This window comes from Eurosta solidaginis, unplaced genomic scaffold (genome assembly GCF_040869045.1).
Source record: "Eurosta solidaginis isolate ZX-2024a unplaced genomic scaffold, ASM4086904v1 ctg00001068.1, whole genome shotgun sequence".
Classification (NCBI taxonomy): Eukaryota; Metazoa; Arthropoda; class Insecta; order Diptera; family Tephritidae; genus Eurosta; species Eurosta solidaginis.
The window spans coordinates 307,723-332,194 of record NW_027136915.1 but is presented as its reverse complement, the minus strand read 5'-3'; the positions used below and the strand labels follow the sequence as shown (position 1 = coordinate 332,194).

Genomic DNA, 24,472 nt, shown 5'->3' with positions numbered 1-24,472 from the left:
TATGTGCATTCAATTTCCACTTTGTAATATTATTAGTATTTTGTATATATGTATATAGTAATAGCTAATAATTAACCGAACAGTCCTTTAAGGTGAATCACTAAAGGTTATGCCTGCGCATATCTTAATATTTTCATACATTATTTGTATATATGACGTGTTACTTATCATAAGCCTGCTTTTGCAATGGGCAATTACGCCTTAATTTAAAAAACACAAAGGAAAGCACACTGATTTCTCTGTACATTTCGTTAAGCAAAATGAAGCCTTAATTATTTGAGCAAATAATTTCTATCTCTATGGTTTGGCTAACTTAACACCAAAACAACAGAAAAATTTAAACAACGATGCCAGTAGATGGTTTAGTACCCAAAATGTCTGATAAGTTTTGCTGATATGAAGCTAAAACATTTGCTTCTACTATGCCGCGCGCCTTACACGGTCATTGCAGTCCATTTAGATATTGCATTTCGGTAAACTGAGCTCCTTTCTCAACGATGTTAGTTAGAATATCATCTGGTTCCTTGCATAGCAACTCTTAAAGGTTTTCCGCCTAATCCAATGCCACTTCATACGATGCTGTACTATTGCTGAGTGTTTGTTATAATGCTAGCGCATTGCCACACATACGTTGCACTGTCGCCTGATCGATGTGCTCCAAATAGTTAGAGGCTTGAATAAGTATACGTGCGGCCAAGTGTGCTAATCCTTCAAAAATGTACCTCGTTTTGCGTGGATGTAGTGCTGCACTGAAGGCTTCATCCATTTCTGATAAACACTTAGTTACCATTTGCACCTGTCGGTCGGGCTCAAGAATATCATCGTCCTTGGTTCCCATAAAACGGTGGGATTTGTTGGCGGACTTAGTTCGCAAATAATGGAAACATTGTACGCGTACGTCCAAATGTAACACCAACAAACATGTATTGGCTAATTCATCGATCTCCAGCTCTAAATTAGTTAATCCTTTAATTGTGCCATCCTTTATTGCTGTCGGATGTGTAGCCGTGCATTCGACCGTTAAGATGTTAAGGCCATTAACTAAAGGCTTGCGTCGTTCGTTCGCAAATTCCGATACGCGCCCAGAAAACCATTCCACACTCTCTTGAAGTACGGCAAGTTCTTTTAGTACACTTATATCAGCTAAAATTTCTTGCGTGTAATACCACCTTAACCCAAGTTACTAGTAAGCATTTCAGCTTCACGTATATTACGTTGTTCCACTTGTAGGGGACTTTCCTCCTCGGAGGCGTCGAAATTGTTACGTTGCAGCTTCTTGCTGTGTTTTACGCGGTGGCTAGACGACTTTAAATCGGTCCAATTGGGAAGTGGTTTTTAAAAACCGACTAATATCTTCATCCTTCAGCCAAGCTACACTGTAAATACGCTTATCCTCAGAGTTAGGCTGCACAACACCTCTATAAGCCGTTTGTGATATCTCGCGATATGTCTTCAATTGCGCGCGTACCATTTTCAATAATTCATCAGAATAGCATGGCAATTCCTGTATGAGCGTTTTGGTCTCTTGCAAACGCCGTTCTACCATGGCAGTGGACTGCAGTAGTGGACGAGAAAAGCCCATTACTTTCACTTCTTCTGGCGTAATAATCATGCGCCAAGCATCCTAATTTTTCGATAGAGATTCGATGGTTAATTGCAAATTACGATAGTGCCCTTTGGAAAGGAACGTATCCTTAATGTAATTACCAATGAAGTCATAAGAACGGCATGGTTGTCCAGGTTTGCACTTATGAATCCTTCAACTTCTCGCATATAGGTCAGAAGTGGCAAATATACCTTCGTAATCACACTTTGATCGGCCTTACAATAAGCACTTTTCCCGGTGCTGTTTCGTATGCGCGAAATTGCCACTGCCACTGCCACTGCCGCCACATCCCAGTGCTGTGGCTGTCAGATTGTCATCTGTGGAGACATCAGAGGCTTTACGTCGATGCTCTTTTACGGTACCATCCCCAATAGTTTGACCAGCACTCTGTTGCAGTGGAATGTGATGATTTATCAAATTTGAAGAGCGACTTTTTGGTGCTTGGAACTTTGCGTCGGAGGAAATAAGAATTAATATTATTAGTTGGTTCAGCGAATGCCGACTGTGTAGCGTTATCACCGGAAGCATTTTGTATGTCCAAATAATCGGTTAACAGCAATCGTAGCACAGACTGTGATCTTGCCTAAAAATCAGTTAAATCGTATAGCTGTAGTCCGACCACAGCAGACCTTTGTCCTACGGACAAATAGTTTTCCAACAACAACGAATGTGTCGTCGCTATAGCTTTAAATTGTTTAACGATGACTTCAAGCAGTGTGAGTAAGGGATTATCGCGTCCAATTGTATTTAAATTGAGCGAAATTAAATGATACGTGGTTTGGCGCACCACTTCCAGCAACGGTGTTTGAATTTGTACACGTAATACCTCAAACGAATCCGGTACTTTACTCAACATCCCAAAACTCGACTATAATGGAAATAAAATAGGTCATACTCAATTCTGGATCAATTAAGTCCGCATTTTCAATCACTTCGGACTTTTCTATATCGAATCCTTGAGTCATTTCCATAAGCGCTTTACGTACATGTGCATTAGCTTCTGTTCGATCTGTGGGACGGCGAGCATCAATACTCCGCATAAAACTCGAATTTAAACGGTTCGACTTGCTGCGCTGAAAAGTGGAGAATGCTTCTGCAGCGGAATTTTTTGTATAGCTGCGTTACAAGCTCTTCATGTCTACACTGCAACAAACGTTTGCACGCACCCAGATTTTCCTTTACACCGTGTATACGTTCCCGGCTTGCTGTTATCTCGTTCGATACTTGACTGAATAATGGCAAAACCTGAGTCAGTTGTTGGTCATGGCGTGATACTAAATCATTTAAACGTTGATCGGAACGCTTGTATTCTTTTTCAATTTTGAGTTTTTCTTGTTGTCGCTCCTCCGTAGTCTCACTAAAGCCAAGTGACTTGATGACGTTAAGGAGGAATCCACAGCCCGACTCATCTTTTCCATATTTAACTCCGCGCGGAGGTTTTGTTGTGCTTTGTGTTACCTCATCGCTTGTAAATTTTAATTTATTCAAATCGATATTTAATTTTTGTTCATGCTGTGGCATAAACTGTTGAGACTTTTGTGATTGCTGATAGTAGTGACGCTGATTACTTGAGAAAATTGCTTTGCTGAAACGTCACATATTAGGTTGAAAGTTCGACTTAACATGTTGAATTGTCAACGGTGGTTGTTTTTATTATTGTGTTTGTAGAAGATTTTGTATTGAACAGACTACTTTTATTATTTACGGAATTTGAATTTGACTTTCCCAACATTAAATTCAAGCTAGCCGCTTTACTTTTGATGCTATTATTGCTAAATCGACGCTTTTTCAAAAGTGTCTTATTGAATGCCCCTTTCGTTTTTAATGAATATGAGAATTTCACTGGTATGGATAGTTTTTTAAATACAGGTATTAAATCACCATTGAAAGGTGAAGGAGCGCGTAAAGGCCGACAGTTGTGTTTCTCCCCCTTTTTTTAATATTTGAACATGCATTCAAGGCAACTTGATGCTATCGAAAAGTGCTTTTACTCCGTCTGTTTTCGATAAGGTTGTCAGTTCACTGGTTGAAATTCCACTAGATTTATAAGTTGGGCGGCTCACGACGTAGACTCATTAGTTTGGTCTTTCGTGAAGTGGAAGACAATAGAAAGGATTTTTAATTGGATGCCGCAGATTCTTCTGCCTCATCGCGATTGTAGGGCAAGATTATGAGTTTTACTAAGGGTCGGGTTATCTGGCCTTTCATCGTCATGATATCGACCACTCTGACGCGATCGTCAGGTCCTGGGTGTAATTTGACCACCCGTCCGAGTCTCCATTCATTTGGAGACAAATTATCCTCCTTTATTACGACCAAGTCCCCGATTTTTAGGTTCGTTTTGGGAAATCTCCATTTGTTTCTTTTCTGCAGTTCAGAGAGGTATTCCGATTTCCACCTCTTGCAGAAGGAGTGATGTAGGGATTTTAACTTTTGCCATCGATTTATGATTGAAGCAGAGTTTTCGCTGGCGTCAGGTTCTGGTGGAGATAAGAGGTGTCCTCCTACCAGAAAGTGACCTGGGGTTAGTGGCTCCAGGTCTGATGCATTGTTTGACGCAGGGCTCAATGGTCGGGAGTTGAGGCAGGCTTCGATCCTGCATAGCAAAGTCGCAAACTCCCCAAAGGTGAATTTGCTACTTGACGCGATTTTTGTGAAGTGGCTTTTAAAACTTTTCACTCCCGCCTCCCACAGTCCCCCCATGTGAGGAGCTGATGCGGGAATGAAGTGCCACGATAAGGATTGATGGAAGTACTTGGATAGGGTGTTATCGCGGGCATTTTGTAGGAATTCCTTCATTTCCGCTTTAAGTGCTCTAGAAGCCCCGACAAAATTCGTGCCATTGTCGGAAAACATTTTACTAGGGCAGCCTCTCCGCGATACGAACCTCGCAAATGCTGCTAAAAATGATTGGGTGCTGAGGTCGGAGGTGGGTTCCAGGTGAATCGCTTTCGTTGCAAAGCAAACGAACAAGCACACATACCCCTTCGACACTCGACAACCTCGCCCTCGAAAGTTCTTCATATCGAAGGGTCCCGCAAAATCAACTCCTGTGTTTGTGAATGCCCGTGAGTACGTAGTTCTCTCCTTGGGTAAAATTCCCATTAGCTGGGTTTGAACACGTTTTCGGTAAATCGTGCATTCCTTGCAATTGTGGATTGTCGATTTTATCATGTTCTTGACCCGTGGTATCCAATACTGAGTACGGATGAGGCGTAGCATAAGTTGGTTTTCCCCATGGAGTGAGATCCTATGGGTAAACTTTACAATAAGACGCGACAACTGGCAATTATACGGCAAAATGGCTGGATGTCGCTCGTTGTACGGGATATCTTCGGAAGCTTTGAGGCGGCCGCCTGCCCTCATAACCCCCCTTTCATCTAAGAATGGGTTCAGTGGTAGTACCTCGCTCTTTGCTCCTATAAGTTTTTTAGACTTTAAAGATGAATACTCCTCCCCATAATGCCACTTTTGTTAAATAATAGTCAGACGTTGGGCCGTTGCTTTTATTTCGCTTGACGAAATTGAGCAAGACTTCGACTGAAATGAGGCTCTTGTTTTTGGGTTAGTGCTTTGAAAGAATCTCCAGACGTAGGATAGTACTTTCAAAGCTCTCGAGAGGTCAGAAAATCTTGTGAGGATATCAGAGTCGGTATCTACTATTGATGAGTGTACCTGGACCCGCTTTTCTTCTGACGTGGTGGTATATTCTGTTTCTTGGGTAGTCCAATTTGAACTATCTTCATGAAGCCAAGACGGGCCCTCCCACCACAGGGCTTTGTTTATAAGATCTTCAGCGGGTATACCTCTACTTGCGAGATCTGCCGGGTTTGATGCGGAGTCGACATGAAGCCAGTTTGCTCTCCCTAATTTGTCGATTATTTTCGTCACCCTATGGGCAACGAAAGTGGACCACGAGCATGGGGGCTTGCGAATCCATGCAAGGACGATTGTCGAATCCGTCCATAGATAGGTTGTAGGGTTGTTAAAATTAAGATTTTTCGCGACTGACTGTACTATTTCTGCTAGCAGGAGCGCACCACATAGTTCAAGGCGGGGCAGAGATATAGTCTTCACCGGGGCTACCCGGGTTTTTGCGTAGAGCAGATTTACGAACACATGATTATCAACTTGTACCCTCAGGTATATTGCGGCTGCATATGCTTTCTCGGAAGCATCGCAGAAGCCATGTAGTTCGCTGCTCGCTACCGGGGAAAACTGTACCCAACGTGGTATACGAATGCTTTCAATATGTCTGTAGCTTTCTAAAAAATCATGCCATCTATCTAATATCGCGGGAGACACGGCTTCGTCCCAGCCCGTGCCTTCCAGCCAAATACCTTGCATAATGATTTTCGAGGTAATAATAAATGGCCCTAGCCAACCTAGCGGATCAAATAATTTTGCTATAGCAGATAATATTGTTCTCTTTGTGAACACGACTTGGTTATCGATGGGTTTTGCAGAAAAATAGAAATAGTCAGAGTGGGCATTCCATCTGATCCCTAACGCTTTAACCATGCTAGCATCTTCAAAATTTAAAAAATTTTCGTTTAATAAATGCGATCTTGGAATACCTTCCAGTAGTTGGTCGTAATTGGAAGTCCACTTCCTGAGGGAGAAGCCGGCTGATTGTCATGCCGCTTGGATTTCGTCCCTTGCCTTCGTGGCGGTGGCAATGGTGTGTCCGCCCGCTAAAACGTCGTCGACATACATAAACTGTCGTAGGATGTCCGATGCGATGGGATAGGTTTCCTCGACGCCCTCTGCTAGTTGAAGAAGGGTCCTTATGGCCAGGTAGGGCGCGCAGTTTACTCCGAAGGTCACCGTCTTCAATTCGTATATGCTGATGGGTTCGCTGGTGGATGACCTGAAGACGATGCGTTGATACCTGGTGTCCCTGGGCTCTAGCAATATCTGCCGGTACATCTTTTCGATGTCACTGTTGAATACGTATCGGAACAATCTCCAATGGAGTATGAGAATTGTTAGATCACTCTGAAGGACTGGGCCTGAATGAAGGACATCATTTAAACTGATTCCATTAGCAGTGGGACAGGAGGCGTTAAAAACAACTCTCACTTTAGTGGTGGTGCTTTCTTCCTTAATGACTGCGTGATGGGGTAAAAAATAGGTATCGCATGTATCTGCCGGAACATGCTCTTCTACTCGTGCCATATGAGCTAACGTTTCATATTCTGATACGACTCGGTTATATTCTGTCTGCAATTCGGGATTTTTCGCTAACCGGGTTTCATTTCTGAAAAATTGTGAGCACGCGCTCTTTAGCGACGGTCCTAATGAGATACCCTTTTTAAAATCCTGCTTAAAAGGCAAAGACACGATATATTTGCCATCCTCATTTCTTTTGGCGGTTTTTTGATACAGCTCCTCGCAGTAATTTTCGTCTTTGGTATAAATATGGTTTTTGGGAATGTCCTCCAGCTCCCAAAATGACGCTATTTGTTTGTCCAGCGATACCTCATTAAAGAACGACACACACCTGCCGGCTAGGCTGGCCGTTTCCGTTTGGCCAGTTAATATCCAGCCAAATACTGTTTCCTGCGCAAGGAGGGTGCCTAAAACATTTTTTCGTATACCGCCTAGCATTATCTGCGCGTAAATATCCCCACCCAAAATAAGATCTACTTGTTCATTTACGAAGAACCTCCGATCTGCTAGCAGCAAGTCCGGGAAGAATAGGTGTGTCGTGGGGTCAATTTGACAGGTTGGCAGATTGCCGGTGAGCTGGGCTAAAACCAATGCTGTAGTGTGTATGCGTACACTCGGGTTTATTGATGACCGCAACTGAATGAAGCATGCCTCTTTCACTTGGGCTGACACCGTGTTGTTTATCCCTGACACTTGTGCATTTACCTTCCGACAGGGCAATCCTTCTCTTAAGTCGTTCCGAAATGAACGAGCACTCTGATCCGGAGTCTATTAAGGCGCGGGCCGAAAAGTTTTCGTTGTTATAAAAGATATTGACTTACGCAGTACCTAATAGAACCCCCTTGCTTGTATTCGCGAAACAGGAATTGAAGTTGGTTGGTTGATTATTTGCCGTGGCAAACTGACGGTGGGCCTGAGCCTGTGCCGAAGTAGATGGTCTTTGATCTAACTGTGCTTGTTGGGTTGTGGTTGGTCTTGCACTCGTGCCCGCATTTTGTTGAATATGCAGGAGTGTATGATGCCTGAGATGGCAAATGCTACAATTAAAGGAGCACGTACATTTGGATACTGTGTGTTTCGCTGAGAGGCAATTCAGACACCCCCTACTGTCTTTGGCATTGTGCCAGCTTGTGGTTATTTTTCTTACAGCATCTGCAAGTGTTTCTAGCTACATTTGCTTGGTAGGCGCCTACTTTCTTTTGAGACGAATCACTATTATGTTTGGGTGGTGGTTGTTTGGGAGCTTTGGTATTTTTGCTACCTGTTAATCCCGAGACTGTTTCCAAGGTCTGGAACCTATTCGATAAAAATTTATCCATATCTTCCCATTTCGATATTTCAGTTTTATTCTCTATGGTCTGTTCCCATAAAGCTAGCGTACTCTCGGATAGTTTGGTGGAGCATAGATATGTGAATATCGCATCCCAATTGCCTATGTCAATTTGATGAGCTTTTAGAGCTGAGATGCAGTTATTTATTTCCCGCTGAAGTGTTTTAATCGCGGTGCCACACTCACTTTCTACGCTTTCAAGATTGAATAATATTTTTAATTGGGTATTGACGAGAATTCGTTTATTCTCATATCTTTCCCCTAAATTCTTCCACGCTGTGTCGTCAAACCCATCGTTTGTAAGGGGGCATTTTTTAACTATATCCCTTGCCTCACCCTGCGTTTTTTGGTTGAGGTGAAATAACTTCTCAACTGGGGTGAGGCGCTTATTTCGTATGTATATTGCCGTGAACATGTCACGGAACGTTGGCCAAGAGAGGTAGTCACCTTTGAATACATCCGTATCGCACGGAGGTAGTCGCATGCTGTGTTCTGGGTCAGGTGTATCTTCTCCCTCTTTATCGCGTTTATTTAGTTTTGCTATTAGTTCAGCCATGGTTGAACTGCCGCGTACATATACGGAATACGTTGCCTGGTATTTAGGTTTGGCCTGCGCTAACACCTTTTTCTCTGCCGGTTCAGAGTATAAGAGATCCTCATAAGCTAGCTTTGCCTTTCTCCAATTATTTTTTAACTCTTCTTGGTGAATGGCTAGAGTATATTTTGTGTGTTCAGCTTGAGGTCTGTTGTTGAACTCAGCCTCAAACTGTGCCACCTCATCAGCTGCTTTAATGAATTTCTCCATATCGTTTGATATTTAACAGAGAATAGCTACTATGCAGAGCCTAATTAGAAAATTTAAGTTTGATGCTCAGAAGCAAAGGGAAGGGTTTCAATAACCTAACACCACCACTCAAAAAAAAAAATTTTACGCAAAAGAAAAATTTTGGAATCACCTCTTTATGATTTTTTTAAATTTATTATAACCAAATATATATATGTATATGCAAGAAAGTGTTATGTTCAGCTCTTCGCCACTGAATACCAGATTTTATGAAAAATAATTATATACGTGTGTGTGATATAAGTAATGACAAAGTATATGAGCAACGGTTAGGAATGCCTATGGGGTCACCAGCCTCGCCAGTTATAGCGGATATAGTTATGGAAGTATGCGGCCACCGTGGTGTGATGGTAGCGTGCTCCGCCTATCACACCGTATGCCCTGGGTTCAACTCCCGGGCAAAGCAACATCAAAATTTTAGAAATAAGATTTTTCAATTAGAAGAAAATTTTTCTAAGCGGGGTCGCCCCTCGGCAGTGTGTGGCAAGCACTCCGGGTGTATTGCTGCCATGAAAAGCTCTCAGTGAAAACTCATCTGCTTTGCAGATGCCGTTCGGAGTCGGCTTAAAACATGTAGGTCCCGTCCGGCCAATTTGTAGGGAAAATCAAGAGGAGCAGACCGCAAATCGGAAGAGAAGCTCGGCCTTAGATCTCTTCGGAGGTTATCGCGCCTTACATTTATTTTTTTTTTTAGTTATGGAAGAGATACTGACAAAATTTGAGCTAGAGTCCAAAGAAAAACCAAGGCTGCTAACAAAATATGTGGACGACATCTTTGCTGTTGTCAAAAAAGAACACATTCAAAATATGCTCCACATGCTTAATACGTACCACAAGAACATACAATTTACAGTAGAGATGGAAAGGATGGTCAACTCCCCTACCTCGATACGTTAATAGTCAGAAAGAATAATAAGTTACTTATTGACTGGTATCAGAAACCAACGTCTTCTGGAAGGCCGATAAGCTACAACTCCAAGCATGAAAGAAGGACAATAATAAGCACGGCGAAAAATTTTATTAGAAGGGTTCTCACAATCAGTGATGAGGTTTTCCACGAGAAAAATATTAAAATAATAAAAGTAACCCTGGAACAGAACGACTTTCCCAAAGAGTTAACAAATAGACCTATCCACAATTTTCATACCACGAAAAATAATGAAGAAAAAAGAACGGACACGGCCAACAAAAAGTATTTGACAATGGAATATGTTTCAGGATTATCGGAGAGGATAAGGAGCTCCAATCTATACGACAAGGATAGCTATAATCTAGCGTTCACGTACAAAAATACACTAAGGCAAGTTTTTAATAACATAAAGGATAAGATCCCCAGGTTCGAGAAATCTGACGTAGTTTATCGAATCCCATGCAACGGCGACGGGTCCCGCGTATGCGAGAAGGTATATGTGGGGACAACAAAACTCAAGCTCATGACAAGGATTTCCGGTCACAGGTCAAACATAAAATTAAGGAACAGTTTTTCAGGAAATAAGACGGCCCTATCTGCTCACTGCAATGATACAGGACATCACCCTGATTTTGAGAACGTAAATATATTGGAGAAGGAAAAACATTACCAAAAATGCTATACCTTAGAAATGCTACATATATTGAACACTCCTAGTGAAAAGCGAATTAATTTTAAAATGGACACTGCCCACTGTGCGAGTGCTTATCGCAAGTTGATTTTGAAACAACAGCAACATACACCGCGCTCACTTAAATAAGAATATTCAGCATCCAGCATACTTCAAGACAACAACTAAGCAAAAGGGGGTTGATATACATACTAAGTTATGTCTTATTGTTACATGTATTTTATTATTGTAAAATTTTGGTTTATACTTACTGTTCATGAAAATTTGTTTACATTTGCGGTATTCTGTACATTTGTTTATTTTTCATGCTTTCGCTTTTTGTACCTTCAACACAGATTTTTGGCCATTGTAAATTTAGTCGATCGAACATATTTATATGAGTAAGTCGCTTATTATATGTATATACGTAAACATTATGTAGAATACGTTCTAATGGTTTGTTTTTTTATACCCCTAGACCCGAAGAGGGCTTTAGAATAAAGCCGAAATATCGACAAGAATAAATTATACAACTATAATACAAAAAGTTGTGTTTTTATTTAAATTGGCCTTCAGCTCAAAAATTTAAAAATATATCATGTAAATGGTACTTTTTCCGAAATAAATGAAGTTTATATGAATGGCAAGAAATATATCATACGGTTTCCATTAATTTTTCTTATCGTCCTAGCTCTAGGTCACGGCGAAGGCAAGGATGATGCCGTCGCGAATCCGGCGCGCACGTTTAATTTTAGAATCTAGTTTTAAGACAAATCGTGGTCGAGGACGCTCGGGCGGAGTCTGGGATGTTGCGTATCGCAAGGGGGCCGTCATGTTTAGGCCAGACGCCTAAATTCTTATTAATTTGCGCCACCCTAATAGCACCATATTATCGACGACTAGTTCGCCCACATGCATGTATAGGTGTATATGGATAGGGTTATGTTGTCCGCACACATATACATGCATGCCGGTAAAACTGTGTGGGGAAGCTTCCCCTTAAAACCGGAGACTTTTTCCACGGTTCAACGGTTGTCCTCGACAAGGCAACCGTCTACTTTTCCAGCGAGCGTTGTGCGAACCACAGCTACCACCGTCCGACGAGCCCGGCCACACATTCTTATAAAATGTAAATTATTGTTCTAATTTAACTTTCACTATAATAAAGAAATTATTATAACGAGAAATATATCTCGCCTTTCTTTTTCTTTTCATTTAAATTTATCCCAAACGCAATTGTGGTGCCTCCACTCCGTTGCCGAGTTTGCGACACACCACAATTGTACAGTATGTGTCACACACATTTCACAAAGTTTTTTTCTAAAGTTATATTTTGCGTCAATAGACCAATCCAATTACTATGTTTCATCCCTATTTTCGTATTTGGTATATTATTATGGCATTTTTTTCATTTTTGGTAATTTTCGATATCGAAAAAGTGAGCGTGGTCATAGTCGGATCTCGGCCATTTTTTACACCAATATAAAGTGATTTCAGATAAGTACGTGAAATGAGTTTAGTGAAGATATATCGATTTTTGCTCAAGTTATCGTGTTAACGGCCGAGCGGAAGGACAGGCAGTTGAATGTGTATAAAAATTGGGCGTGGCTTCAACCGATTTCGCCTTGTTTCACAGAAAACAGTTATCGTCCTGGAATCTAAGCCTCTACCAAATTTCACAAGGATTAGTAATGTTTTGTTCGACATATGGCACTATGACGATAACCGTTTTCTGTAAAAAAGGGCGAAATCGGTTGCAGCCACGCCCAGTTTTTATACACATTAGATCGCCTGTCCTTCCGCTCGGCCGTTAACACGGTAACTTGAGCAAAAATCGATATATCTTTACTAAACTCAGTTCACATAATTATCTGAACACACTTTATATTGGCATAAAAAATGGCCGAAATCCGACTATGACCACGCCCACTTTTTTGATTTCGACAATTACGAAAAATGAAAAAATGCCATAATTCTGTGCCAAATACGAAAAAAGGGATGAAAAATGGTAATTGCATTGGTTTATTGACGCAAAATATAACTTTAGAAAAAAACTTTGTAAAATGGGTATTGAAATATTTAAATTTATAAAACGAAATGTTTGTGGTTTGAATGTCTGAACATCAATTAATTTATTAAACAAATTCTTTTTATTTTATAGATACATTCTTAACCTACACATTCATAATTACCTTAATACTAAAAATATGTACATTTGTATTAACACTAATCATACATGTAAATTTTTATACACGGTATGCATACATGTAGATTTGTAAGCATGATATGCTTACCTGTAGATTTGTATGCATAGTCTGGATACATGTAGATTTGTATTCACACTATGCATACATGTAGATTTGTATGCATAGTCTGCATGCATGTATATTTGTATGCATGCTATGCGTATATGTAAATATGTATGCATTCGTCAGCAAATCGGTATTCTGTCTGGTTAATTCTCATGATTGGTTGTATGTAAATACTTTGGTGAGAAACTAAAATTGATAATAAGCAGAATTTATTATTTGTGAACAGACAAGGGTTTCATATTCGGCATTCTATTGATGTCAGGTAACCGCTGTGTTAGGTCAATAATTTGTATAATATTGTAATACGATTGAGCTGTTAAAAATGTATTGCATAGGAGTTCATGATGTGTAATGCCGAAAAATGTATTGCATAGGGCTATACCATCCGCCTTAGAAAAAGATGATTATATAATTGTTTTGTGAACAATTGTATAAGACTCTTTGTTTGCATTTAGATGATTTTTATATTTTACTGTAACTTAATATTGTACTGAAAGAGTTTTTGGATTTAATTTCTGATTTGCTGACCTTCATACTTTTATTATTTGCATCTTACATATATTTTTTTTTGTTTTTTGTACAAGTCCCTTTTTTTCAAAACTTAAAATTTTTAGATATAGAAATTTTTAAATTTTACTTATTTTATTTATTTTATTTGTTTTATTGCCGGATTCTAAATATGTCGACCCATCTAAAATCCGCTTCTTTTTAAAAGTTTTTATTAAATAATTGGGTAAATTGGAATGATTATTTGTTTTAAATTAACAAAAGATATTTTAAATGGGTTTAAGTCTATTCTTATGGACTATTATTTCTTTTGTTTTGTTTGTACTATCTCTATTTCGTATGCTATTAGGTATTAACGTATAATTATTATTTTTGTCTATACTTTTTACTTTATAACTTCCTTTGTACTTATTATCTAGCTTATGGCTAGCTTCTCCTCTTACTAATACTAAATCTCCTAATTTTATTTCCTTACTGGTGCTACTTTTGTCGTAAGTGACTTTTTGTTTTTCTTTAGCTTCTTTCACTAATTTTCTAGCTCTTTGTTGTGATATTTGAAGTATATATTTAATTCCCTTATCATATGCCTCGTGACTATATACTGGACTTATTTTATTCTCGTTTAAGAGTTCGTACATCGGGGGATTTTTCGCAAATATAAGCTCGTAAGGGCAATATCCGTGTACGGTCGATGGGGTCGTGTTGTAGAAGTACGCGAAATATTTTAGGTATTCATCCCAATCATCTTTGTCACTGGATATGTATGAACGTACATATTCATTAAACGTTCTATGACTACGCTCTACAGTGCCCAAAGTTTGATGATGGTATGATGTTGAGCTTTTGTGCTCAACTTTTAGCAATTTGCACAGCTCTTCGAATAATTTATTTTTGTTTCGGTTTCAATATCTGTTAGGATTGTTTTCATGGGACCATAAATCAAAATGAAATGCTCGAATATAGCTTTAGCAACTGTTTTCGCATGTCTGGTCGAGACTGGGATTGCTACCAAGTATTTTGTGAGATCGCATATAATGGTAACTGCGTATTCGTTTCCGTTTATTGACCTTGGCAATGGTCCTACCGTATCGATCTGTACTATATCGAAATCCCTAGGAGGTGTCTCCGTTATTGTCATTGGCTCTTTTATATGCTTATTTGTTTTATTCTTCTTACAGTGGATGCAGTTATTTACGTATTTCTTTATGTCACCTCGCATATTTTTCCAGCAATAGCTTTGTTTGATTTTCTTTATCATGCGATTTATTCCTGGGTGGCCACCACTAATAGGATCGTCATGATATTTCTGCAGAATTTCTCTAATTTTCCCGGGACTAGTCACGTACACAACCTCTGGGGTTAGTGCAATTGTTAATTTTTTGAGAACCCTATTTCCTAATTCAATAAATTTGCCTACTCGAGTATAATTACTTTTAAACAATTAGTCCCCTAAGGACAACTGTATCTTTTCAAGTCCTAAATTGGCGGCTTATTTTCGAGCCTGATAAAGAATTGTCCTAAGTCAATTTTATCATCTACAATTAGGTTCCTTGTATTTATAGTGCTACAAATTTTCTTTCCCTTTTTGAAATATAATTTCGAGGGATTGAAAACGAGCCTGACATGTCTTTTTACTTCAAATTTATTTAGCGTTTCATATATTTTGGGGTTCTCAGTGTGACTTTCTTGAATTTTAGCATTATTTTTTATATTTTTAGCTGTTGATCTAGTTGTGACTTTCATTATTTTGCATGCTTCCACTGACATTTCTTTTAAATTTGTTATGTTAATGCGAGACAATGCGTCCGCGATGTGAGTTTCTTTTCCAGCAATGTACTCCACTTCGAAATCATACTCCTCTAAATCAAGTCTTATTCGTGATAACTTAGATGAAGGGCTTTTCATCGAGAAAAGGTATGTTAAGGGGCGATGGTCGGTTTTAATTTTGAATTTTCTGCCATAAACGTATGGTCTGAAGAAGGTTATGGCCCAATGGATTGCTGCTAGTTCTTTTTCTATTGTAGCTTTATTTGTTTCGCCTTTTGTGAAGGATATAGAAGCGTAAGCAATTGGTAACTGTTTGCCGTCATATTCTTGGCTAAGGACTGCTCCGCAAGCATACCCACTAACGTCTGTTGTTATGCAGAATTCTTTATTGAAGTCGGGGTATTGCAAAGGTTTTTGGCTGATTAATGCTTCCTTTAAATAGACAAAAGCTTTTGACATTCTTCTGCCCAGTCGAAGGAAATGTTCTTTTTGCAAAGCCTAGTTAATTTTCTTGAGTATTCTGCGAAATTCGGTACAAATCTTTGTAATAATTGCACAACGCTACGAATCTTTTAACTTCATCTGCTGTTTTTGGTGTTGGGTAATTTTGAACTGTTTCAAATTTGCTTGGGTCGGGTAGTATTCCCTCGCTTGTGCATTTATGTCCTAAATAAGTTACCTCTTCGCTGAAGAATAGGCGTTTATCTGGATGCAATTTTAAGTTGTATTTCCTACAAGTAGAGAAAACATCTCTTAAGTTTTTCAGCATGTGTTTTTCTGAACACCCTAGTACAACTAAATCATCCATATATAGAAATGCTTGTGATGGTTTGAGGCCTGCAAATGCCAGTGTCATCATTCTTTGGAATGAGTTTGGTGCTACTTTTAATCCATAGGGTAGTCTTTTAAATCTATATGTACCATTTTCTGCTGTGAACGAGGTTATATCTCTAAAATCTTGGTATAATTCTATTTGGTGGAAACCCGACATAAGGTCAAGGCATGAAAAATATTTTGCTCTTCGAAGTTGGTCTAAAATATCGTCAATTCTTGGAAGTGGGAATTTATCCGCTGCTAGTTTTTTGTTTACTTGTCTGTAGTCAACTACCAGTCTCGATCTTTTTTCAGTATTACCTGGTAGTGATTTTTTTGGTACCAGTAAAATTGGGCTATTATACTCTGATATTGAGGGTTCTATAATGTCATCTTCGATCAATTTATTAAACTGTTGGCTTATTTCCCCTTTTTGTGTCTCGGGCAATCTATAGTTTTTTATGTATACTTTTGTGTCATCTTTCATGTGTAATTTTTGCTTATAAAAATTATTAGAGGAAATTGGTTCTGTTTCCAGTGCAAATATGTCTATGAATTCTGTGCATAATGAGGTTAGTTGTGAATTGACAAATTTCGGGAAATTTTTAGTTAATATTTTTAATTTTTCTGTGTTATTACCCTGTTTAGTGTGTGTGTTTGTTTTAATTAAATTGTAGTCATCTCAATTTTCAGTATGTATTTTGTAATTTGGAATAGTTGTGTTTTTATGTGTGGTGTTTATAATTCTAACAAAAGTTTGTTCTTTATTTGTGATTGTGTTCGCTATGAAAATGCCTTCAGATAATTGTTGATGGGGTATGAAGATGGTTTTATTATCAGTTTTCACTGTTACTTCTCTAATGACTTCAGATCTAGCAGGGATCGTAATTGTGTTAGCGGAAAGGTAATTTGTTAGGTACATGGTCTTAGGATTAGTTTATCCTCTGTTCTGCCATAATATTGAATACAATTATATTTCTTTATAAAGTCCAAACCTATTATTTCATCGCACGGTATTGGAAAGACGTCTCCTACGACGTGAAATTTATGATAAATTAGAAGGCCATCGCCTTTTAAATCAGCTTTAATTGTGCCTAATGTACTGGTTATACCCTGACCAATGCCCTTTAGGTCTGTTATTTGTTCTGTATTTATTTTTGTATGATTAAGTACTTGATACTATTTAATTATGGAGATATCTGCTCCTGTGTCTACTAAAAAATTTGAAATTGAGTTATTTAAAGATGTTTTTGTAGATATATAACTATTTAAGTGTAAATTTAGTACACCTATTTTCCTATCTACTGATTTTGAAGTGGAGTTTCTTGGTTTTCCTGCTGGGTAAAATTTCGCACGTTACGCGTCTGATTGTACTGTCTGTTGTCATTTTGGGTTTGTGCTCCTCTTTGGGCATTATTATTTGTTCTCGAATTATTATTGTATCTCGGATGTGGTCTAAATCTTCTGCCTCGGTAACCTCCACGGAAATTACTTCGATATTGATTTTGTTGCCGGATATTTAAAATTGTGTTCGAGCTGCCTGTGATTTCCGTGCAGCTGTTTGTGAATTTTGAAATTGCGTCGTTCATTGTTGTGAACGTTCCCGCTTGCATAATTATTTTCACTTTATCATTGGAGCAGTTCTTGCACATAGCTTAGACTGCTGCTTGGGTAGCATATCTTGTTGCCAACTCTGGGTTTAATCCGTCCGAGATATAGGCTCCCTCCAATGACCTAGTTATCTTTTCTATCTCTTCAGTGTATTGATTTGCAGTTTTGCTACGCTGTTGGATATTCAGAAGTTTTGCTGTCAAAACTTCTACTGATTCGCCTTTGATTGCAGTTTTTAATTTTAGTTTTATTTGTGCGATTGTATTCTCATTACTTATGAAATTTCTTGCCGCGCCTTTTAGCTTAGTCTTTATCATGGTTATAGCTATGGCTTCATGATTATCCTTGATTTGGTCGAGGATATCGAGGGCATCTAAGAAACTATGCAAATTTTCAGGCTTGCCTTCAAACTCTGGCAGCACTGATGAGGCGGTTTTGATGAATTCTACTACGGTTTGTTGCATTGTGATATTTATGAGTGGGATTTCCAGTGGTTTATTTTCTTCTATTGACGAAGTGTGACTCAATGCTGGTGATGGGGTGCGAATTTGGGTCAATTCAATTAGAATTGAGTTAAAGTCAATTTGGAGTTTTTCTTCTACTGTAGTTGGTATAGTTATTTCTATGTTGTATCTAGCTAAAGAGGATACCAATTTGTCTCGCTTGGTGTTCTTTAGTGAGTATATTATTTACCCTATTGATTTCTTGTCCTATATTATTTAGGGCTTCTACGATCGTGTTTAAGTGTTTCACTATAGTTTCTGGCTTTGTCGTGATGTTTTTATTTATGCACTTGTATGCTTTTTCTGCCTTAATTTTCTCTTCGGATAACGCTTCAAAGATTTGTTCCCATTTGTTCATTTATATCTTGGGGAAGCATGAGTGAGAAAAAAAATTCTAAATTTGAAGGGTTTTTATGAGGACGAGTTAATCATTCCAATTTACTGAGAAAATGTTTACGTTAATTTGTACTGAGAATATTTTTATTTATTTTTTATTTCTTAATTCTCTAATTTTTTCTTTTAATTTTATTCTATCTTCCTTATTGGTTATAATATTTAATAATTTAAAAGTTTCAGCTATTTCCTTCTTTTTTTTTAAATTGTTTACCTCCCCGTTTTCTTCTTCTTTTTATTGGTGTTCTTTAGTGAGTATATTATTTACCCTATTGATTTCCTGTCCTATATTATTTAGGGCTTCTACGATCGTGTTTAAGTGTTTCACTATAGTTTCTGGCTTTATCGTGATGTTTTTATTTATTTCCAGTGGTTTATTTTCTTCTATTGACGAAGTGTGACTCAATGCTGGTGATGGGGTGCGAATTTGGGTCAATTCAATTAGAATTGAGTTAAAGTCAATTTGGAGTTTTTCTTCTACTGTAGTTGGTATAGTTATTTCTATGTTGTATCTAGCTAAAGAGGATACCAATTTGTCTCGCTTGGTGTTCTTTAGTGAGTATATTATTTACCCTATTGATTTCTTGTCCTATATTATTTAGGGCTTCTACGATCGTGTTTAAGTGTTTCACTATAGTTTCTGGCTTTGTCGTGATGTTTTTATTTATGCACTTGTATGCTTTTTCTGCCTTAATTTTCTCTTCGGATAACGCTTCAAAGATTTGTTCCCATTTGTTCATTTCTATCTTGGGGAAGCGTGAGTGAGAAAAAAAATCCTAAATTTGAAGTGTTTTTATGAGGACGAGTTAATCATTCCAATTTACTGAGAAAATGTTTACGTTCATTTGTACTGAGAATATTTTTATTTATTTTTTATTTCTTAATTCTCTAATTTTTTATTTTAATTTTATTCTATCTTCCTTATTGGTTGTAATATTTAATAATTTAAAAGTTTCAGCTATTTCCTTCTTTTTTTTTTAAATTGTTTATCTCCCCGTTTTCTTCTTCTTTTTATTGTCGGGGAAGATATTATAGGAATTTCTTCCTTCTTGTAAAGTTTGTTTCGTCGCCGATACTCATCTATTTTAATCGGTGTTGGACCTTGCTTAGCTGTTTTATTTTTTTTTTAACTTCTTCTGCGATTTTTATAAATTCCTTAATGGTGTCTTCGCACTTTTTAAAAATTTTATGAAAATCTCCTCAGTTTTTATTTCTTGCATACTAAAGGAGATAGCTGAGCTTTTTCTTTTTTTTGGTTTGAATTAAAAAAAAATTGTTCAAAATTCTACATATATATATTCTTCCTATTTTTTTTTTGATTAGATATAAGTCCTATTTTGCTCATAGTTTAGCGTCCATAAAGGCCGCCCAATTTGTTTCAAAATATACTTATGATATGCCGCTTTTCGCCAATCATGATGCCAGTTTAAATCGTAGTGCAAAGTTGTATACCGTCAGTCGAGTTGAAATATTATTCCATTTCTTCTATGCGCATCCAATTGTATCCAAATTTGTGTGTCGCCAGTTTGGTTGAAATGTTATTCCACTTCTTCTATGCGCAATCAGCTGCGTCCAAATTTGTGTGTCGCCAGTTTGATTGAAATGTTTTTTAAAAAACCTAATATCCGTTAATGCTCCTTGTCCAAGTAAAATATTCGCCAGTGTTCTTCATCTAGTATTCGCCAGTGCTCTTGATTAGTGTAAAAATTATATTGCTAGGACTTTTTGTTAGTCCTCTTTGGCACTAATGTGTGCCCATTAAATTTTGTAATATATTTAATATTTTAATATTTGACAAAAACTTGGCAGGATATCTGTTCAGCAAGATCTAGCGAATTTTGCTTAGTGAGCAAATTTTCAGCTAATTGAAGATCAGGCTGGCAGGATCGCCATGCAATATTTAAATTTATAAAACGAAATGTTTGTGGTTTGAATGTCTGAACATCAATTAATTTATTAAACAAATCCTTTTTCTTTTATAGATATATTCTTAACCTACACATTCATAATTACCTTAATACTAAAAATATGTACATTTGTATTAACATTAATCATACATGTAAATTGGTATACACGGTATGCATACATGTAGATTTGTAAGCATGGTATGCTTTCTGTAGATTTGTATGCATAGTCTGCATACATGTAGATTTGTATGCATAGTCTGCATGCATGTAGATTTGTATGCGTGCTATGCATATATGTAAATATGTATGCATTCGTCAGCTAATCGATATTCTGTCTGGTTAATTCTCATGATTGGTTGTATGTAAATATTTTGGTGAGTAACTAAAATTGATAATAAGCAGAATTTATTATTTGTGAACAGACAAGAGTTTCATATTCGGCATTCCATTGATGTTAGGTAACCCCTGTGTTAGGTCAATAATTTGTATAATATTGTAATATGATTGAGCTGTTAAAAATGTATTGCATAGGAGTTAATGATGCGTAATGCCGCAAAATGTATTGCATAGATGGGCATAGACGCTTAATGCTACAGTGTGACACCTACCATATTAAGTAGAAGAAAATGAAAAAGTTCTGCAGGGCGAAATCGAAAGCCCTTGGAATCATGGCAGGAATACTGTTCGTGGTATTACATATATAAATTAATTAGCGGTACCCGACAGATGATGTTCTGTGGCACCCTGGTCCACATTTTGGTCGAAATCTCGAAAACGCCTTCACATATACAGCTACCACAACTCCCTTTTAAAATTCTTATTAATACTGTGGCGCCTATACTTGTTGTCAATACACTGTACTTTTATATTATTTCTTTTGAACAAATATGCTAAGAGTTTTTTGTAAAAATATTGAAAAGACTTTTTTGGTGATTAAAAAAGTTTAGTTGTTCAGAAAATATTCGTTTGTGTAAAAATTAATTTCTTAAAGATATTATTTAAGTGAATCCTTTTCTAAGGCACTTAATTGGTGACCCCGACAGAGCTTTGTGAATATTATTCAAGCATGTTCAACTCTCCACAACTAGCGCCAATAACCAGAAGTTTCGCGAGCCGTGGTTTATACGAATCCGAACAGCCACAACTTTATCAGCATGAAATGGAACAACAAGAGGAACATTTTGCTGATGCATCCAACATCATGGTCAACCCATCAAGTGCAGCAGCAGCCGTGTTAATTAAATCACAGCCACCAAAACTACAAGGATATGCAGTAACTAATATCCATTCATGGTTTATTCGACTAGAAGCATACCTTCAGATTCATGGTTTGCAGCAGGATGAAGATAAGTTTAACGCCACCATCGTCAATTTAGATGAGCGCTTTTCGATCAAGCTTATGATGTTATCGACAATCCACCAATCAGCAACAAGTTCGGAGTCCTTAAATAAACTCTCATTGATAAATTTTCAGCGTCATCTTTAACTCGTCTAGAGCAATTGTCCTCCGGTATACAATTAGGTGACAACAAACCAAGTCGTATGTTGACACAGCTTCAAAGAACTAAGGTTACGCGTGATCAACAAATTATAAAAGACTTTTGGCTGCAACCTTTACCAACTGCAGCACGTGCAGTAATTGTTGGTGTAACTAAAACCCAACCGTCCATGTCAGTTGAAAGCCTTGCTAAAATTGCTGATGAGATAATTGACACTATGCGTAACAGCATTATTGAAGCTGTAGGCACGCAACAACATGTCGAAGCTGTTCACAGCAGTAGTAATCGCCATAACCACGATCGATTTTCACAAATTGAGCAGCCCATTGATCGTTTGGAAAGTAAACTTAATCAGTTACTCAGAAGCGATGCTCAAACTTCAAAATTATCATAGCCTGTTAACATAAAAACTGCCGATGTGTGCTGGTATCACACAAAATTTGGTGAAAAAGCAAATCAGTGCCAGAAACCCTGTTCTTATCAAAAAAACTAGCTTCGTCGACGACGTCATTTGATAGCGTCGTCGATGATCAAATTGAAGCAAGCTCTGGACTTTCTAACAACTTGTTTTTTTTTTCGAAACTTCTTTTTATCACAGATCGCTCCACCAAACGCAAGTTTTTAATCGATACTGGCGCAGATGTTTCCTTGATTTCTTCCTCGGGTATTGGAAATTTGACAAGAACTTCTCCCGTACTTTTCGCAGCAAACAACAGCCCTATTCCAACTTTTGGCACCATTCGAATACTGATTGATTTTGGACTTAAACGAAAATTCGAATGGACGTTTGTAATAGCATTCACGCATTACAATATAATTGGGGCTGATTTTTTAAATAATTTCGGGTTAGTTGTTGATGTTAAAAACTCGTCTATCGTCGATGCACTCACTAAATTTCAAACGAAAGGTATCAACATGTTAAGCAAAAATTACAGTTCAATCAAGACGTGTGATTCATCCTCAACCTATAGTCAGCTCTTAGCTGAATTTTCTGACAAAACTCAGTTAAACAAAATTTCATCGTCTTCATCTACGGCAACCGAGCATGTAATTGAAAGACATGGTCCACCTGTCACGGCAAAACCTCGTCCACTCACTGACGAGAAATTGAAAGCTGCAAAGGAAGAATTTTTTTTCCTTGTGCAGCTTGGCATATGTAGACCATCGAAGAGTCCGTATACCTCACCACTTCATATGGTTCGTAAACCTAACGGATCTTGGCGGCCTTGCGGGGACTATAGAGCACTCAACGCACAAACGATGCCAGATAAATAACCCTTGCCACACATACAAGACATTAGTAATATTATGTACGGAAAGTGTATTTTTAGTAAAATCGATTTAAATCGTGCTTATAATCAAATTCCGATTAGAACGGAGGATATTCCGAAGACGGCTATCATAACACCTTTTGGCCTTTTCGAGTTTACACGTATGACATTTGGCCTTTGTAACGCAGCACAGACATTCCAGCGTTTCATGCATGAAGTTTTAGCAGGTTTAGAATTCACATTTTGCTATCTGGATGACATTTGTGTAGCGTCGTCATCATCAGCTGAACATTTACAACATTTGCGTAAAGTTTTTGAAAGGATGCGTCTCTTTAGCCTCACCATTAATCCCTCAAAATGTGAATTTGGAAAGTCTGAAATACTTTTCTTAGGACATGTGATTTCCAGTACAGGCATAGCACCAAATCCAGCAAAAATTGAAGCCATCGTGAATTATCCGATACCCACGAAAGTTTTTGAACTTAAAGGTTTTCTGAACATGATACATTTTTATAGGAGATTCATTCCGCTTGCAATTGTACATCAACAACCCCTTATCAAGTTAATTCCAGGAAACAAGAAAAAAGACAAAAGCCTAATTGCATGGACGCCAGAAACAAAACATCACTTCGAGCAATGTAAGCAGACTCTTTCTTTTCGAAAAAACTATCTGCTGCTCAACAAAAATATAGCACATATGATCGTGAGTTATTGGCAATATATTTAGCTGTAAAACATTTTATATATGCTTTAGAAGGACGCGATTTTGTCATTTGGACAGATCGCAAACCGTTAACATTTGCTTTCTTGAAAAAACAAGACTCATCAACACCTCGTCAAATTCGTCACTTAGATTTCATAGGCCAATTTTCAATGTTCGGCCGCTGTGCGTCTAATCCTGGAGAGGTGGGCGCACCGGGGTCGATCTCAATGGGAATATGGCGTGTGGAAATAAAAATAGGAGAATACGAGATTTCTCGTTATAATGATATGTTTTATTGGGTAGCTAACAAATATACAGGAAAATATATTACCTTGTGAATATGTGACTACGGCAGAAATCGCTGGAGGCAGATGTGTACGCGTTGGCTGTTGAAATCAAAGAGGCCGGTTGTATAGCAAGCTACAACCGTTGACCCGCAAAATCCTCCGTTTTGGAGGGGAAAGGCACCCCGACATGCATATGCATGAGTGCTGACAAAAAGCACACATACACGTGCCTGTACATGCATGCACATGCATGAGGGCGATGGTGTGGGTGGTTATAAATTAATTCGAGTATCGAGTATCGATTTGCAGAGTTGCATTGGGGGGTCGCAATCAGATGCGGAAAAGTTAGGCATCCTGCCTAAACATG

The 24,472-nt window shown here is 38.0% G+C and overlaps 1 pseudogene; it reads right to left on the bottom strand.

The window, feature by feature from the left end:
• Nucleotides 1–337: 337 nt before the first annotated feature.
• On the bottom strand, nt 338–8,913 carry LOC137235784 (exocyst complex component 4-like; annotated as a pseudogene).
• Between the last annotated feature and the right edge of the window lie 15,559 nt (nt 8,914–24,472).